This window comes from Podarcis vaucheri, assembly GCF_965113315.1.
Source record: "Podarcis vaucheri genome assembly, chromosome: 3".
In the NCBI taxonomy this organism is placed as follows: Eukaryota; Metazoa; Chordata; class Lepidosauria; order Squamata; family Lacertidae; genus Podarcis; species Podarcis vaucheri.
Window position 1 is genome coordinate 7,603,025 of NC_138761.1, and position 19,371 is coordinate 7,622,395.

At 45.1% G+C, this 19,371-nt stretch overlaps 1 long non-coding RNA gene across 1 annotated transcript; it reads left to right on the plus strand.

Annotated features, from left to right (window-relative positions):
• Positions 1-4,830: 4,830 nt before the first annotated feature.
• Positions 4,831-8,516, plus strand: LOC309529657. Its single transcript, XR_014218259.1, has 3 exons — positions 4,831-5,065; positions 6,835-6,960; positions 8,263-8,516. It is a non-coding gene; the product is annotated as an uncharacterized lncRNA (long non-coding RNA).
• The last annotated feature ends 10,855 nt before the right edge of the window (positions 8,517-19,371 follow it).

Genomic DNA, 19,371 nt, shown 5'->3' on the forward strand with positions numbered 1-19,371 from the left:
CATATTGCTCCTTCTATGGTAGTTTGTCCACCTTTGGTCCCCCTCAGCCATACTCTGCTCTCACCTGTGGATCCTTCAAGCTGTCAATATGTGCCACCCTAGGATATGGCTTCGCCTGGGTGGCCAATGTAGATGTCAGTGTATCCGATGGGTCTCAAACCCTTGGTGGGATTGGGATTTCCCCTGAATGTGAAGATAGGCTCTGGAAGATTGAGTGGACAAGACCAATAGTGGGTCCAATGGTCAAGAAGGCGGTTTCTGTACGTGCTGTAGTGGGAAGCGAGGGGGAGATGGGGCTCATCAATCTGGGAAGGCAGCCCATGTAGGAGAAGCAAAACTCTGATCCTGAACCTCCACTGCTTTGTAGGATATCTTTGGGAGAAGAAAAGGCTAAGGAGTAACCTCAACACAAATCCAAGTGAAGTCCCTAAGATGGTTGGATGGCGACTTGTATTCCTCCTTCCGGCGACTCCTGCAGCCAAACAGGTACCAAACATATTGCTCAGCAAGGCCATAAAGATAATTAACAGCAGAACAAATTTCTGCTGCTCAACAAGGCAACCCAGCTAGATGGGCAGGGTACAACACCACCACCAACAACAACCACCACCACCACCACCACCACCACAACAACAACAACAACCTCAACCACAACCACAACCACAACAACCACAACCACCACAACAACCACAACCACCACAACAACCACAACCACAACCACAACCACCACAACCACCACCACCACCACCTCTTTATTATTTATGCCCTGCCTATCTGGGTGGGTTGCCCCAGCCACTATTTTTATTATTAATAAAATATTCCTATGTACAGGATTTGTAATGGGCTGTGTTCCACTGGATTTGAATTTCCACCCTTGATAAGAGTGCAATATGGTGTTTGAGATTACTTTATACTTAATGGCCGATTTATCTTTGACGTTGCCTTTAAATATATTGGCCCTTTCATCAGAATTGCAGCATTTATTTACCTTAACCACCTTCCTTAAACAAACCCTGGCTCCCCATCCCTTGTCCTGTTTCCTCACCATCACATTGCAGACACACCCTGATCAGTCTATTAGTCATTATTTGGGTAACTGAAGAAATTTGCCTTGTTTCTGTAATTGTACCTTTTCTAGGTTAAACAGAATCCAATCTTTCAAATATTTATTCTTAGGAGTTTCCCTCACCAACCTGACCATAATTCTCCAGACAGCCTCTTCCTTTTCAAGCTCAGAAGCAGACACTGGACCCAGGTTGTGTAGGGAAAAAAGTGTACAATTTGTGTAGAACAAAGTGAATCTATATAAATCATTCATGATTTGGATACTATGCTTCTGTTACTGCAGCCTAAGATTAGACTATTTTAGCTGGCAATTGCTGGCACCTGTTTAGCTTCTAATGAGCTAAGACAATTAAAATTCTCCCCTGGTCTGATGCTAATGCAAGTTTTCCTGATCTTGTCCCATCCCCCCACTTTGTACTTAAAAGCAAAATTTTAACGTTTCTCCTTGGCTCGATCTAGGCCATAGCTGTCAACGTTTCCCTTTTTTAAAGGGAAATTCCCTTATTCCGAATAGGATTCCTCACAAGAAAAGGGGAAAGTTGACAGCTATGATCTAGGCATGTCAAAGAAGCGTTTCAATTAAACGAGTTGTAAACTCTATAAAGGGAAATCACATTTTCACAGTGTTATAAAGCACCTTCTCTTTATGAATGTTGCTGAGTGCCTTGATTCCACACGTGTTGCAGCTCCTGTTGAATATTGTTTTGCAGGTTATCTCAAGGATGTGTCAGATGACTGATGGAGAGATTAACAAACATATAATAATAATAATAATAAATTTTATTTATATGCCGCCCTCCCCAGCCGAAGCCGGGCTCAGGGCGGCTAACAACAATAAAACAGTACAAAAGTACAGCATAAACAACACTCTAAAATCATTCATTATAAAATTAATTAATTCAAGCCACTGGCAACCATTGGGCCAGAGCTCCGCGAAGATTGCCGAGGGAGGGAGTCAGGCTGTGCCCTGGCCAAAGGCCTGGCGGAACAGCTCTGTCTTGCAGGCCCTGCGGAAAGATGTCAAGTCCCGCAGGGCCCTGGTCTCTTGTGACAGAGTGTTCCACCAGATCGGAGCCACAGCCGAAAAAGCCCTGGCTCTAGTTGAGGCCAGCCTAACTTCTCTGTGGCATGGGACCTTCAAGATGTTTTTATTTGAAGACCATAAGTTTCTCTGTGGGACATACCAGGAGAGGCGGTCCCGTAGGTACGAGGGTCCTAGGCCGTATAGGGCTTTAAAGGTTAAAACCAGCACCTTAAACCTGATCCTGTACTCCACCGGGAGCCAGTGCAGCTAGTATAACACCGGATGTATGTGATCTCGCAGTGAGGACCCCGTAAGGAGTCTCGCTGCAGCATTCTGCACCCGCTGGAGTTTCTGGGTCAGTCTCAAGGGCAGCCCCACGTAGAGCGAGTTACAATAATCCAGTCTGGAGGTGACCGTCGTGTGGATCACAGTGGCTAGGTCAGGGCGAGAGAGGTAAGGAGCCAACTGCTTAGCTTGGCGGAGATGGAAAAATGCCGCCTTTGTTATAGCTGCAATCTGCGCCTCCATGGAAAGAGAGGTGCCGAAGATTACACCCAAACTCTTAACGGACAGTGCTGGCACTAATTGTGCCCCCACAAGAGATGGGAGTTGCCTCCCCAATCCCATATCATCCCGTCCCAGCCAGAGGACCTCTGTCTTCGAAGGATTTAGCTTCAAGTGGCTCCCACGTAACCATCCAGCCACAGCTTCCAAACATCTGGTCAGTGTGTCTGGGGCCGAGTCAGGATGGCCATCCATCAACAGATAGAGTTGGGTGTCATCGGCATACTGATGGCAACCCAGCCCAAAACTCCGAACAAGCTGGGCGAGGGGGCGCATAAAGATGTTGAAAAGCATCAGGGAGAGTATAACACCCTGAGGTACTCCACACATCAAGGAGTGGCGTGATGACAATTCCCCCCCCCAAGCGCCACCCTCTGTCCCCGACCAGAGAGAAACGAGCGCAGCCATTGAAGGACTGCGCCCTGGATCCCCACGTCGGCAAGGCGGTGGTCCAGAAGTTCGTGATCGACCATGTCAAAAGCTGCTGACAGATCTAGAAGAATCAGCAGCCCCGACCCACCTCGATCCAGCTGTCTACGAAGATCATCTGTTAGGGCAACCAGAGCCGTCTCGGTCCCATGACCAGTGCGGAAGCCGGACTGGAATGGATCCAGAGCCGATGTTTCATCCAGAAACCCACCAAGCTGTTCAGCAACCGCTCTCTCAATCACCTTACCCAGGAACGGAAGATTCAAAACCGGGCGGTAATTGGATAGATCTAAAGGATCTAATGATGTTTTCTTTAAGAGCGGGCGCACAACTGCCTCCTTCAATTCCCCTGGGAATGTCCCTGTGCCAAGGGTCAAATTGATGATATCCCCCAGGAGAGCCCGCACCTCGTCTGGACACGCTCTAATCAGCCAAGACAGGCACGGGTCGAGAGGACAGGTGGTGGGCTTTCCAGCTCGGAGGAGTCTGTCCACATCAGCTGGGGATATCCGGTCGAAGTGGTCCAATACTGGACCCGAGGACAGTTGAGGGGCCTCCAGTTCCTTTATTGTATCCAAATTGGCAGGGAGGTCATGGCGGAGCAACAAGACCTTCTCTGCAAAAAAGCTCGCAAATGCCTCACAGCTGTGTGTCAAATTGTTATTTAAATTTGGCTGTCCTTCAAGGGACGTTAAAGACCTGATTATACTAAATAATTGTGCTGGGCGAGAGCTAGCGGATGCAATGGAGGCCGAGAAGTATGACTTCTTAGCAGCCTTCACGGCCATCTCGTAGGTTTTCATAAAAGCCCTATAAGATGTTCTTGAGGCTCCGTCACGGGCACCCCGCCATACTCGCGCTAGCCATCTGAGGTCCCACTTCATTTTTCGGAGCTCCTCGGTAAACCAGGGAGCCCGGTTTCTGTGGGGTCGCAGAGGGCGCTTAGGTGCGATCTCATCGATGGCTGCCTGGAGCCCTCAACAAGCTCAGTCAATGAGTCACCAGGGGGAGCAAGGTCCCGCAAGGCTTGGCGGAATCTATCAGGGTCCATCAGCCTCTGCGGGCGAGCCCAAATCGGCTCGCCACCTAAGCAGGGTGGGGATGGAAAGTCAATCCTGGCTTTCAGAGCGTAGTGATCAGACCATGGCACCTTCATCGAAGGAGACATGATCACATCTATACCTACGCCAAAGATCAAATCCAGCGTGTGGCCTGCTTGATGTGTGGGGCCCGAAACAAACTGGGAGAGCCCTAGTGTCACCATGGAAGACATCCATGATGATGCCACTCCCTCCCCACAGGCTCTGGACCTAAAGTCCCCCAATACCAATAGGTTAGGGAACTCCAAGGCCCAGCCGGCCACTGCCTCCAATAGGCCTGACAGGGTGGCTGCTGGTGTGCTAGGTGGCTGGTACACCAGCCAGACAGCCAAGCTCTCCTCGGAGCCCCACACTAGGCCAACACATTCAATGCTGGGGATCGATGGCGATGGTAGAGTCCTGAAAGGACAATCTTCCCAGATGGAGAGCAAAGGGGATTTTAGCAACAGTACAAATATGAAGATTGCAACACTGAACAGATTGGCCAACAGGTTGGTGGCAACATCAAAGAGAACTGTGTTGCTAAGGATGAAGTAATCTCAAATTCACCCTTATCTCACACCCTTATCTAGAGAGCTACTTCAAAGACAATGAAACCTGTCCCATTAGGGTAGCCTTCTTAGCTTCCCACCTGCATATATAGGCACAAACTCTGTGAAGGCAACACCATTGCTCATTCATCCTTGCGACTCTTTTCAGTGGCACACAACAAATCTTAGAAGAACTATGAAGTTCATCTGTCTTTTCTTTGCTGTGGTCTTCCTTGGTAGAGCCCAGGCTGATGAAGCCGATGTGGATCAAGGGGAAGAGCAAGACTTGAGTGGTCCTCAGGACCAAAACCCAGCTTTGCCAGCTGGTTATGATGAAGCTTTGAAGAATGAAGGTAATTGTAGCATACATAGGAGATTGCAACATATATGGTGGGCAGGACTGCATTTCTTTGGGAGGTCTTCACTCTTACATTGGACTCAATTAGATCATGGCTGGATCATGCACTGATGGCAATGTTTTCAATGGTGATCAGTAGGCTGTACATGCTCTTAGGTGTGGTCACCTCACACATTACATAAAGGTAAAGGTAAAGGGGCCCCTGACCATTAGGTCCAGTAGTGACCGACTCTGGGATTGCGGCGCTCATCTCGCTTTATTGGCCGAGGGAGCCGGCATACAGCTTCTGGGTCATGTGGCCAGCATGACTAAGCCACTTCTGGCGAACCAGAGCAGCACACGGAAACGCCATTTACCTTCCCGCTGGAGTGGTAGCTATTTATCTACTTGCACTTTGATGTGCTTTCGAACTGTTATGTGGGCAGAAACAGGGACTGAGCAACGAGAGCTCACCCTCTCGCGGGGATTCGAACTGCCGACCTTCTGATCAGGAAGTCCTAGGCTCTGTGGTTTAACCCACAGTGCCACCCGCATCCCCACACATTACATAGACACCCACAAATATGTTCCTGAAGAAATGCTGAGTTAGACCCAAGTAGTTTACCTCCTTTTCTCCAGTGTTGAAAATTTCCAGCTGGGCCTCCTAGGATTGGAGATGGACAGCCTGCTCCCAGATTTTGATTTGAGAGAAAGCAAGCAAAAAGTCCAAGAAGGAATTTAAGGTTTCAAATAAGAAGCCCAAACAACTAAACATGTAAGTCCTGATTCTGGTTGAGCTGATGGTGGCTTCTCAGCACAAGGAGGAAACAAGGGAACTGCTAAAGGAGCAAGCTGGTTTGCTCCTGAGCCTAGCCTAGTCCAGCAGAGAGATCTCCTGGTCTGCAGCTGCTCCTGTTGCCTTATCTCCTGCTTGGGAAGTGCTGAGTACAGGACTTGCAATAAGCATTCTGCAGCCTTCCTAAATGCCAGACAAATTGCTGTTGGATGCCTGGGAAGCCTTGTGCAAGAAAATTTGACTTGATGCCTTTATGGGCCCTGGAGTTGAGACTTCCTTGAAAACAGAAAGCTCCCTGCTGCATGCATTATGCTGAACATGAATGATGGTAGCAACAGGGCCAGGAAGTGCAGCATGACTTTGTGCTGTGGGTTTAAATGCATGACTCCCACCTTACTTTTGACATGCCTTCCCCTCCACATGCAAGTGATGCAGACAGGCAGCATGCTGCAGTGGTCAGTGTGTTGGGTTCAAATCTTCTCTCACCCATGAAGCTTGCTGGCTGACCTTGGGCCAGTCACTCCCCCCCCCACCCCACTGTAGCCAAGGTTTGTTGTGAGTATAAAAGAGGGGGAACCATTTACGCTACCTTGAGTTCCTTGGATGAAAATGAGGGACCAGAAATGCCATAGTGAATAATGGGGGGTGGTGTAAAGGGGCTTTCCACTGTTTGCTTCTCTCTTCCTCCACCTTCCTTCCATCCATCCATCCAACCAACCAACCAGGTACCTGCTGGCTATGGAGAAATGAAAACCAGAGAAATCAGAAAGGCAAGGTGTGATGAATGAGTAGATGGCTACTCAATGGGGACTGGTTATTACAGAGTCTGTCTGTTTCAAGATGACTAGCAATGAGAAATTTCCCATTCATCCCCAAAACAGATGTTTGCAACCAGTGTTATGCATAAAGATAACATCATTTCATCTCTGCTTTGTGCTATACTTCCGTGTAACAGGTTCCATGCAATGGGACTGTTTTTCTCTGTACAGGAAACATGCAACGGAGGAATGGTACCGGTCAATGTAAGAGTGGTGGCCATAAATACTTTGTCGGCATCTGCCCTTGTGGATCTGTGCCCCCTGGAAAATGCAGTTCTTTCGAGAGCTGCTGTAAAGGTGAAGACTGCGTTCCTCATTAAGACACCTCGTGCTTATTAGATGTTTATTACTGCAAAAATGGGGTAAATAGGTCACCTGCCTACACACAGTATCATAGAATTGTAAAACTGGAAGGGACCCCAATGGTCCTTTAGTTCAAGTCCTTGCAATGCAGGAATCTCAGCTAAAGCATTCCATACAGAAGTTAAATGGATGGCAACCAGATATTTTGGGTTGTGCTTCCCAACGGTGAATGGTGCCCATTAGGGCTGGTAAGGAGGAAAGCAGAGAGACCTACAGTATCGTACTTTCCTCTAGCTGATGTAGCAGAAAGCACAGATCAGACAAGAACAAGAGGACTTCAAGAACCCTGCCCCAAAGGGGAACCAGAGAGTTCTGTAAAAAAAAATTCATGTGGTCAGAAGCTAGACCTTTCAAGAGCTCTGTCTTGCTTCATTTCTGCCCCCACTTCCTGGGTATTATCCTTATACGGGAAGTGTTAAGAGAAACACAACAAATTTTGCCTTGTCTACAAAATTTTGAAAACATGTTCATCTCTGAAGTTTCTTGAAGTGCCTCACTTTGGGGCAATCCTACGAGATCCCACTTTCATTCTGGGATGGAAGACTGGAGCAAGCGTAACCCAAGGAGTCTGCCCATAAGAACAGCTACACGCATTTTAGGATAGTTCCATAGGAAACCACATGGGAGAAGGGGTGTGACAAATTTGCTCCCCCTGGAGGGGTGTATGGCATTGTTTTTTCTCGTGTGTGTGTGTGTGTGTGTGTGTTTGTTTGTATGGTTTATAAAGAAAAATGCAAAGATGGTTGTCATTTTTTTTTGTCAAAAATATTACCGGTAATCTAGAGGCAAGAAAGAAAAAAAGTATTTCATAAAATATGGGGGCATGTCTAAATATGCACATATTAATGAAAATGGCATACAATAGGTACCATATTGTGTAAAACTGCTTTGAAAAAAGTCTGTCTTTGCTTGCAAGTATGTGTTTATAAGGAGAAAGTTGATGAATTTTCATGAAGACTTTTTAAAAAATAAAATTTGCAAACTAGTATAGAAATGTGGTGAATGGAACTTTAATTTTTGCAGGGGGTGGAAAGTGAGGACATGAGAGAAACTAAAAAAGAAGCAGCAGCTAAATGCATGGAGATGAAATATTTCATGCTATAATTTGGAAAACGTTTATTTATTACAGAAAAGCAGCGCCTGCTATGTTAAAGTGAACTTAACACTAAGCTAAGCCGAAAAAGGGTGAGATATCTGATAAGCACCTTAAAGTCTCTTGCCTTTTTCCCCCTGTAGAAGTTCCCCTCCCAAGTAATCCCATCGTATGCAATTCTATGGGGGGGAGATGCCGTCACAAGTGCGGTCTCTCTGAGAAGTATGTTGGACGATGCTTTGCAACTATGTCCTGCTGTGTGCGTTTTCAGTAGAGAGCATGCGCGAGAAAGAGGCAAGAAAGACCAACAGCGTATGATCGGAACAGAGGAAGAAACCGATCGAGATGAATTAATGCTAAATCATTCCTTTTCAATTAAAATTGAGTTTGCATCCAATCATTCTTACTCCAGGGACTCAGTTACTCCTAGTTATCACTAGCGCTGAACTACCACTGCTGTTGTAACTACTACTACAAACTCTCCCAGTGCCCCAAGTTATCCGAAAAAGTCTCAATTTTCTTGATTTCTTAATTTGATTTTATTTATTTTATTTCTATGCAACTGTTCATCTGCATGAATCTCAAAGCAGCTTTGAAAGAGCAAATAACGGGGACTTCCGGAGGCGGCGCGAAACAAGTAATGGCGGTCCTCTTTGCGCTGCGAAGAGGGGCTCCGCAGGAAAGGGTCGTTCGCTGCGGCAAAGCGATGACCCATTAAGATAAACCACGAGCAGAGTGAGCTCGTGGCCGTGGGATCCGGCGGGCACCCAGAGCGACCCCCAAAACGAAGAAGGGACCCCGTAAGGGGCTCCGGAAGCGCGGAGGGGAAGCGGTGCTGTGGATTCATCGCTCTTTCTGCGGGAGTGAAGCCGCGCAGCTGTTGCTGATGAGCGCTGACCTTTCTTCCTTAAGTATTGGACTCTAAACCATCTACTCGTGAGTAAGAAGAGTATTAAATTTGGGACTGTAAATTGAAAATTTGGCTGAAAGCGGGAGACGAGAAAAAGGAAGTCCGTCTCCCGGTAGTGCTTAGTGATCAAAGGCAAAGGAACTGACAAGCTGGAAGCAATAGAAAGGGATTTTAAAACGGGAAGTATCATGCGTCTGGTGGAGCTAGCAACTGAAGGGAAAGGCAAGCCTTCTTTTTTTTCTCTGCTATTGTGTTGATTTTATTTGGAGACCTTCTCCTTTTGTGGACTTTAAAAACTTTAAAAACCCCAGTCCCGGGCTTGCAGGGGGAAAAGGGCTGTTTTGCGGATACATATACAAAGTCGAAATGGATACATAGAGGCATCATTGGAGGATACAATTAAATAACTGTATCTTGCACCTTCAGATAGACTATTGTGGCAACATTGAAAGGGCTCTGCCAGTGGAAAAAAGTCTTCTTTAAGGACTATTGTTAATTTATTTAACTGCAGGAACTTTAATGGCGACTGAAACTTTGTTTCTTCTTTCCTGAACTGTAACAATACTCCCTCTAGTGGAGTTTGGGATTTACAAATTCCTGAGAACCAACTTTGTTTTGACTCTCTGTGGTTTGGTTATCTACTTTGAGGCCTGTCTTTCCCATGGAATATTTGACAGCTTGACCTTGAATCCAAAGACAGGTGTGGAATGAGTGGCCCACCAAAAACAAGAGCTGCGTCGAAAGCAGGGAAAGGCCAATTTGTACAAACAACTCTGATTTCTCAGGCTCGCAGATCTTCAGTCCCTGCTGTTTTACAGGGAGCTGTACCCTCAACAACAGCTCCATCTAAGGAAGCTGAACAGCCAACAACTGAGGATATGGCAGCAGGGGGATCTGGCATTCTTTTAGAGGAAATGCTACAACAATTTGCAATTTTGAACAAAAAGGTTGATGACCAAACAGCAAAAATTGACTTAGCCACATCTTCAATTACTAAACTCTCTGAACAGGTGGCTAAGCATTCACAAGACATTGGGAATTTAAAAGACGCTACATCTGAAAATCGGAAATTGGCCGAGGCTGCGAATGAAAAAGCAGGTCAAGCAATCCAGAAAGTGGATGAATTGAAAGGAGAGGTAAGGCCGCTACACAAACATATCAGCGACCAGCAGGCCTACCTGTCTATGGTGGAACTGAGAAACAGGGAAAATAATTTAAGATTACGTTCTATCCCAGAGATTGAGAAAGAGGATTTGACCGGCTTTTTGACAGCAGAATTCTCTAAATTCTGGGGTATAAAGGAAGATACAGATTTTAAAATAACAACTGCATTCAGACTGGGAAGAGTTGCCAGGAAAGACAGGCCTAGAGATTGCTTGATTATCTTAAGGACCAAGCAGGAGAGAGACAAACTACTTGACCTACATTTTAATAAAGCACTTGAGATCCAGGACAGAAGAGCACAAATTTACAAGGATATCCCTAAACAACTACTGGATCTCAGATCTAACTACACTGACCTAGCTGGACTTCTGAGAAGTAGTGGAATACCTTACAGGTGGGAGTTTCCACAAGGCCTATCATTCAACTACAAAGGAAAGAAGATTAAAATCAAAACGAAAGAGGATAGCCAGAAGTTTCTACACGATCACGGAGAAGACCTGCAGAAGGGAGTAGCAGCCCTTTGGCCTCCACCAGAGTCTGGAAAAGAGCCAGCACCCTCGGATTTGGATAAAAAAGAAGACGCCCCATAAAGAGCAACAACAGATTGATACAGGATGTCTCTACAGCTGTATAGTTGGAATATTAATGGTGCAAATTCCCCGGAAAAACGCAAAAGGATTTTCCATATTTTGAAGAAAGAACATCTGGACATAATCTGTCTGCAAGAAACCCACGTGACCAGGTCCCATAGGAAAGTGTTAATAAACAAAAGATTAGGCCAAGAATTTATTTCATCAGACAGAGTTAAAAAGAGAGGCGTGGTGATCTACGCAAAGGAGAATTTATCACCAAAATTTTTGTTTAAAGATGAACAAGGAAGAATCCTGGCAATTGAAATACAAATCCAAGGAGAAAAAGTTTTGATACTAGGAATCTACGCACCAAATGAGGGGAAATCAGAATTTTACAAGAAGCTACATGAGACACTACTGGACTATCTGGACTACTCTAACATCATCATGATGGGAGACATGAATGGGGTCGTCTCTACCTATATGGATAAGTCACAGAACCAGAACCTGACCAAGGATGGAAGACTACCAAAAACTTTCTTCGAACTAACTGACAATATGGATTTGATTGATTTATGGAGGACAAGAAACCCCCTAGGTAAAGAAGGAACTTTCTTTTCTGAGGCCCACCTGTCATGGACAAGAATCGACCAAATTTGGACAACTAGAGGGCTGGCACCTAAGACTACAAGAGTAGAAATCTGCCCAAAGACTTGCTCCGACCACAACGCTCTGAAAATGGAAATGAGATTTACTACTGCCGATTCCTTCAGATGGAAAATGAATGACAACCTGCTAAGAGATCAAGAGATTGTAAAGAAGGCCCAAAAAGTTTTAAAGGACTATTTTGAAATCAACTTGAATACCTCGGTGGAAAAAAGAATAATCTGGGACGCAAGCAAAGCTGTTATGAGAGGGTTTCTGATACAACAGAATACGATTAAGAAAAAATTCTGGCATGGGAAAAAGGATAAGATACTAGAGAAGATAAGAGATGGAGAGAAAAAATTAAGATTGAATCCAAAATCAAAAGAGACTTTAAGAGAAATCAAATTCCACCAGTTACAATATACGAAATTGATCAACCAAGAAGTGGAATGGAAAATCAAACAAATGAAACAAAGATCTTTTGAATCTGCGAATAAATGTGGGAAACTGCTAGCTTGGCAGTTGAAAAAGAGACAAAAATTAAATTATGTTACCAACCTAGAAGTTGAAGGGAAAAATATTCAGAAACCGGGAGAAATTAGAAAGTGTTTCCAGAAATATTTTAAAAAACTGTATACACAAGGGTCCGAGGAAGCAACTGAGATAGAACAATTCTTGAAAGACAATGGCCTACCAGAACTATCTCAAGAGAAGAGATCAATCTTGAACTGTAAAATAACACAACAGGAAATCGAGGATGCCATTCAGAATATGCAACTAGGCAAATCTCCAGGCCCTGATGGACTTACCTCCAAGTACTACAGGATGTTAAAAGACTACTTGATACAACCATTAATGGAGGTTTGCAACCAGATTATGGGGGGAGGGAGGGCACCAGATACGTGGAAAGAAGCATTCATCACACTGATACCTAAAGTGGAAACTGAAAAGACTCAACTTAAGAATTACCGTCCCATCTCACTCCTAAACGTGGATTACAAAATATTTGCAGATATTTTGGCTAATAGATTTAAAAAAGTATTAAATGAAGTAATTCATAAGGACCAAGCCGGCTTTCTCCCAGGTAGACATTTGTTTGATAACACTAGGAATATTATTGATATTCTGGAACTTTTACAAACAAATATTAACACTAAAGCAGTGTTAATTTTTATTGATGCGGAGAAGGCCTTTGACAATATTTCTTGGAAATTCATGAAGAAAAACTTGGAAGGGATGGGAGTGGGAAGGGGGTTTGAGAATGGAATAGAAGCAATCTATTCAGAACAAAAAGCTAAGTTGATAGTGAACAATGTGGTGACAGAAGAACTTCATATTGAAAAAGGAACACGTCAGGGGTGCCCCCTTTCCCCTTTATTGTTTATTTCAGTCCTGGAGGTTTTGCTGAACATGATAAGGAAGGATCGGCAGGTACAATGAATACGGGTCGGAGCGAAACAATATAAACTGAAAGCATTTGCAGATGACTTGGTTTTAACATTACAGGAGCCAGAATCTAGTACAAAAAGAGTTTTGGAATTGATTCAGAAATTTGGTCGGGTGGCGGGTTTTAAGCTGAACAAACAAAAAACTAAGGTGTTAGGGAAAAAATTGACAGTTATTGAAACAGAGGGGTTTCAAAAGGAAACAGAACTAAACATTGTCAAAAAAGTGAAATATCTGGGGGTCAATCTGTCTTCTAAGAACTTGAATTTATTTAAAGACAACTATGAGAAATGTTGGTCAGAAGTTAAAAAAGACCTAGAAATCTGGTCAAGATTGAAACTATCCTTGTTAGGCCGAATTGCAGCTATAAAAATGAACGTTTTGCCAAAAATGTTGTTTTTGTTTCAAGCCTTGCAGATTGTGGACAGAGTGGAATGTTTTGGAAAGTGGCAGAAGGACATCTCTAAGTTTTTCTGGCAGGGCAAAAAGCCCCGAATAAAGTTTAAAATACTAACTGATGCAAAGGAGAGAGGGGGGTTTGCCCTGCCAGACTTAAGGTTATATTATGAAGCTGCGGCCTTCTGCTGGATGAAAGATTGGATTCTGTTAGAAAACACTGATGTCCTAGATCTGGAAGGCTTTAATAATTCGCTAGGTTGGCATGCGTATTTGTGGTATGACAAGGGAAAAACACACGGAATGTTTAAAAACCATATTGTCAGAAAAGCAATATATATGGTCTGGAAAAAATACAAAGACTTATTGGAAAGCAAAACTCCGAGGTGGATATCACCAATAGAGGCCAAGGCTCGGAAAAAAACCAATATGGAGGCCTGCTGGCCGAAATATTGGGAAATAATAGAAAACATTGGAGGTAATTGGAGGTTGGAGAGCTTTGAAAAACTAAAAGATAAGGTGCAAAATTGGTTACACTATGCCCAAATTAATGAGGTCTTTAAGCTAGACAAAAAAACAGGATTCCAGGTGGAAAAATCGAAACTTGAGACAGAGTTGTTAGAACCAAAGACCAAGTTATTATCGAGAATGTATAACTTGCTGCTTAAATGGAACACTCAGGATGAGACAGTTAAATCAGCTATGATAAAATGGGCTCAGGACATTGGTTATAATATCATGTCTGAAGACTGGGAGAGGTTAAGGACCACCGGTATGAAGTTTACTGCATGCAATGCTCTGAAAGAAAATATTATGAAAATGGTATACAGGTGGTACATGACCCCGGTCAAGCTGGCTAAGATATACCATTTGTCCGATAATAAATGTTGGAAATGTAAGGAAGCTGAGGGGACATTCTTTCACCTTTGGTGGACTTGTCCAAGATTGAAGGCCTTCTGGGAAATGATCTATAACGAGTTAAAAAAGGTGTTTAAGTACACCTTCCCCAAGAAACCGGAGGCCTTCCTTCTGGGCATTGTCGGCCAGAAGGTGTTAAAGAAGGATAGAACTTTTTTCATGTATGCTACTACAGCAGCAAGAATTCTTATTGCTAAGCATTGGAAGACTCAAGATTTGCCCACACTGGAGAACTGGCAGACGCAATTGATGAACTACATGGAACTAGCCGAGATGACTACAAGGATCCGAGATTTGGGAGAAGAAGTAATGGAGGAGGATTGGAAAAAATTTAAGGACTATCTGCAAAAGTATTATAAGTTATATGAATCTTAAGATGCCGTATGACTTGGAATGTTAGCCCCAGCAACGAAAGTGGAGTATATATGAAATTGGATAATATTTATGAAAAAATCAAAGTTTAAATGGGTAAAAATGATAATGTGTTATATTTTTAGAGTAAGTGGAAAATAAGAGATTTAAACTTAAACTGCAATTGAAAGTACAAACAAACACATGAAACAAGGTTATAATTTGCTGATAACTTTATTGTCAAGAATGCATTATGTGGGAGATGTGGGGAAGTCCGATAGAAATCTGAAATAAGTTGTTGAAATGGTTGTGATTTTTTGTTTTTTCTTTCTTTCTATTCTCTATGTTCTTTCTCTTTTCTGTTTTATCTGCAATTTGGAAAAAAAATGCAATAAAAATTATTATAAAAAAAAAATGAAAGAGCAAATAACAATAACAGAACAGAACATCACAAATCATATAGAATGATGAACAAATCAGTAAAACACTATTAACAAAACAACAAGAAAAAGCAAAGCAGCATAATCGCAATAGAAGTCATATTATGGGATTCACAAAGTACTACAACATTCACAATCTATACAACAATCTTAACAGCATTAACGAAACTGTAAAAAAATAAATAAACTAAGCCCTGTTGAATTCATACACAAACTCTTCTCAAATCTCAAAAACAAACAAGATGAATTTTAACAGGGAGAAATGTAAAGTATTGCACTTGGGCAAAAAAAATGAGAGGCACAAATACAAGATGGGGGACACCTGGCTTGAGAGCAGTACATGTTAAAAGGACCTAGGAGTCTTGGTTGACCACAAACTTGACATGAGCCAACAGTGTGACGCGGCAGCTAAAAAGCCAATGCAATTCTGGGCTGCATCAATAGGAGTATAGCATCTAGATCAAGGGAAGTAATAGTGCCACTGTATTCTGCTCTCGTCAGACCTCACCTGGAGTACTGTGTCCAGTTCTGGACACCACAATTCAAGAAGGACACTGACAAACTGGAACGTGTCCAGAGGAGGGCAACCAAAATGGTCAAAGGCCTGGAAATGATGCCTTATGAGGAACGGCTAAGGGAGCTGGGCATGTTTAGCCTGGAGAAGAGGAGGTTAAGGGGTGATATGATAGCCATGTTCAAATATATAAAAGGATGTCACATAGAGGAGGGAGAAAGGTTGTTTTCTGCTGCTCCAGAGAAGCGGACACGGAGCAATGGATCCAAACTACAAGAAAGAAGATTCCACCTAAACATTAGGAAGAACTTCCTGACAGTAAGAGCTGTTCGACAGTGGAATTTGCTGCCAAGGCGTGTGGTGGAGTCTCCTCCTTTGGAGGTCTTTAAGCAGAGGCTTGACAACCATATGTCAGGAGTGCTCTGATGGTGTTTCCTGCTTGGCAGGGGGTTGGACTCAATGGCCCTTGTGGTCTCTTCCAACTCTATGATTCTATGATTCTATGATCTCATGATTTCAGCTCATTAAAATACACATTGACATCTTGCCCGTGGCAGGAACTCCTTTCTGAAGGTTTATTGGGTTGGATGTGGGGCAGCACAGGGGCCTCTCCTCGCTCCCAGTTCTTTCTCTGGAAACAGCTCCCTTATGAAGGCTCCTAGGAGTGGGTGCTGTTGACAGTTCCTGGCTATCTGCCCAGGAAAGCAGAAATGCAGACAGAAAGAGCTTTTAAACACAGGGGAAACACCTTACGATCAAGCCAACATTGCTCGGAATAACGCACCACCGGCTCCCTGGCTGTTACTTCCTAGCAATTAGACCCCTCCTGCTGCTTATGGTGGCTGCTAAGGGCAAACCGCCTTTGGGCTCCTTGTTGTGCAACATGCAGAGCATTCCTAGTTCTTAGGGAAGGACGGGGGCTCTGGCAAACTCTCCAGAGACGGCGAGTCACTTGGCTGCTGCACAGATCTGACTCCTACCTCTGTGCACTGCTCCTGTCCTTCATCACCCATTATTTCCCAACTCCTTCCCTCTCTCCTGTCTCAAACCACCAGTCCAAAACATTATTGTCTCCCCCTTTGCCCTCACTGGAATGCTTCTGCAGTCTCCGCCTCTTCTCACCAGCAGTCCAGTCCCTGACAGGTGGAGGATGAGGCAAGGCAGGTGGAAACAGATATTGCCTGACAAACAGCACCAAGTCTCCCCCCCCACAGTACTTGCTCTTGTTATTGTCCCAAGGAAAAAGGGCACCCCAAATTCTCTTCTAGGGGTGTTTTATTTTGGGGTGGGGAGGAGTAGCATCTTTTCAATTTTTTAAAAAGTATTTCTGTACCACTGTACCATAAAATACAAGGTAGGACTCAACCCAATGCCTTCAAAAGGAGATTCTCACTGAACATCAGTAAGAGCTGTCTGACAGTGGAACGGTCTCTCTCAGGAGGTAATGGACTCTCCTTCCTTGGAGGTTTTCATGCAGTGGTTAGATGGCCATCAGTCATGGATGCTTTCGCATTGAAGCTACAGGGAACCAGGCAGAGGGCCTTCTCAGTAGTGGCACCCACCCTACGGAACGCCCTCCCACCAGATGTCAAAGAGAAGAGAACAACAACTACAGTCATACCTCGTGTTGCGTTTGCTTCAGGTTGAGCATTTTCAGGTTGTGTCCCGCGGTGACCCGGAAGTACTGGAAAGGGTTACTCCTGGGTTTCACCGCTCGTGCATGCACATGCACAGATGTTCAAAATGACATCACGCATATGCGCAGAAGCAGCGAATCGCGACCTGCAGACGCACAGACGCGGGTTGCATTCTGCTCATGTTGCGAATGGGGCTCCGGAACGGATCCCATTCACAACCAGAGGTACCACTGTACCAGACTTTTAGAAGACATCTGAAGGCAGCCCTGTTCAGGGAAGCTTTTGATGTCTGATGCATTACTGTATTTTAATATTTTGTTGGAAGCCGTCCAGAGTGGCTGGGGAAGCCCAGCCACATGGTTGGGGTATAAATAATAAATTATTATTATTATTTCAATATCTTAGACATAAATTGCCTTGAGACGGTGGTTTAGAAGGCAATTAGTAAGCCTAATATTAGTATGCTAGAATAAATCCCACTAGGGATTGCTCCCTGATAAATGGGTACAGGATTGAATGGCAGCCCTAAAAACCCACATTGCAAGCGGGATCTTTCTGGAAGAAAGGCACGCGGCATTCAGCAGTGATTATTCCTGCCGGGTGCTGCAGTGTAGGTAAGAGTGTAACCCATGTTGTTACCTTCATCAAGAGGGGTCTCTCTAATTTGCTTGCTGAAGCACACAAAGTGGGGGGAACTGAACGCCCTGGCCAGAGATGGAAAACACACACTCTTTCAATGTGTGCTGGAGTTTGCACTCCTCTTTAGCAGCTGCTGCTGCGCTGGGGCGATGGTGCGAGTAGAGTCCTCCGCTTAACTTGTGTCCGAGTGCAAGCGCCTCAGATGGGCGTCAGGGTGTGTGTGCAAAACGGAGCCACAACCTCCAGGGGGCGCGTTTTCCCTTGGGGAGCCTCCGCTGTGGGTGGGGAGGGCGCAGCGCTATGCACCCGCTCAGAAGCACGCTGCTACGTTGGTGGGCCACTGAGAGTTCCGAGCAGCCGCCTTCCGCCTCCTGCTAGGCTCGTTCCTACTCCTACTTGCGTGGGGATCTCTCAGCTGGGAAGCACGAAACCTCCACTTTTGAGAGATCCCTGCCCTGCTCCTGCTTGCATGCAAGTAGGAGCGGGATTGGGCAGCTCAGCTGAGGAGCGCCTGGCTGCCTTCAGGTGCTACAGGGGCTCTCGGATGCAGCTTTGGGCTGTCTCTAGCTCTCCCAACCTCAGCAACTATTCAGCCTGGCTGCCTTCATGGGGTTGCAGGGGATCTGATGTGGAGGTGGGGGCTCCTTTAAACTGCTCCCTTGAGGTGAGTGCAGCCACGAACCCCTCAATGGAAAGTGTGACGGAGCCTGCACCTCCCCAGCTGAGCAGCCCCGATCCAGCTCCTGTTCCCGTGCAAGCAGCAACGCTGCCTAGCAGAGCATCCCGATCCCACTCCTACTTGCCTGCAAGCAGGAGCAGGCTGGCAGTAGGGTGGCTGCGACATCCCCTGCCTGCTCACTTGCTGCCCCAGCCTAGACTTCCCTCACTGGAGGTGGAGGAGGGGGTGGTTGCTGTTGCGACTGCAGCGACAGAGGGACCCAGTGCTGGAGGGCGGCAGGTGCCTGCTGGCTTGCTGCCAGTCTGCCTCCCGTCACTCTGAAAATGGAAGTGTGGCAATCAAAACGAAAGTTATACTAAGAACAGAGCATGTTCTGCTTCCAAAAAAAGTTCGAAAACCACAAGACTCATTTCAGTGTTTGAAGTGTTCAGGTTCCAAGTACATTGATACCTCAGGTTAAGAACTTAATTCGTTCCGGAGGTCCGTTCTTAACCTGAAAATGTTCTTAACCTGAAGCACCACTTTAGCTAATGGGGCCTCCTGCTGCCGCCGCGCCACTGGAGCACGATTTCAGTTCTCATCCTGAAGCAAAGTTCTTAACCTGAGGTACTATTTCTGGGCTAGCGGAGTCTGTAACCTGAAGCGTATGTAACCTGAAGCGTATGTAACACGAGGTACCACTGTAGTTAGAGAACAAAGCTGTTCAAAAACCGAGGTACCGCTGTATTGCTCCACTCTCTCTCTCCACATGGATGCGCCAACCGCCCCTTCTAAACTAAAACCTTGGTATTCAGGTTAAATTGCTGTGTTGACACTTCACAATAAATAAGTGGATTTTGGGTTGCAGTTTGGGCACTCGGTCTCTAAAAGGGAGTCCTAGGGGGTTGGACTAGATGACCCCAGGATCTCTTCCTCCTCTACAATTCTATGATTCTAAG